This window comes from Galeopterus variegatus, unplaced genomic scaffold (genome assembly GCF_000696425.1).
Source record: "Galeopterus variegatus unplaced genomic scaffold, G_variegatus-3.0.2 Scaffold18219, whole genome shotgun sequence".
Classification (NCBI taxonomy): Eukaryota; Metazoa; Chordata; class Mammalia; order Dermoptera; family Cynocephalidae; genus Galeopterus; species Galeopterus variegatus.
Window position 1 is genome coordinate 14,871 of NW_007744330.1, and position 481 is coordinate 15,351.

A 481-nucleotide genomic window follows, 5' to 3' on the forward strand; every position below is an offset into this window, starting at 1 on the left:
CCCCATCTCTCACACTCTGGGGCTTGTATGCTAAGATGCTTAGAGCTGTTCCCTGCACACAGGATACTTCTTGTTTCTGGACCAAGGTAAAGGTATGCACTTGACCTGGGCTGCCCTTCCCTCGCCCCTTCACCTGACTCTGGCACACCCATGAAGCCTAGCTGGGGTGCTACCACTGCAGTGGGCGGAGCTCCACGGTATCACTCCCTACACTGTGCACAGCTCTGAGCTGTCCATGATGGGTCCTAAGGCAGGATCATGTCTCAGTGCCCAGGCCAGGGCCTGCCCACAGCAGAGGCTGGATAAGTGCTGGGATGAATGAACACACCCTTAAAGAAGAGGCCTCCCCACTGGCTGTTGAGGGCCCCAGTCTGGGATCTGAAGCAGAGACAAGGACCTAGGATGCAGGAGAGCCCACCCCTACCCCAGTCTAGGGAGTCCTCACAGTTCCCACTTAACACTCCACATCAATGACAAACAT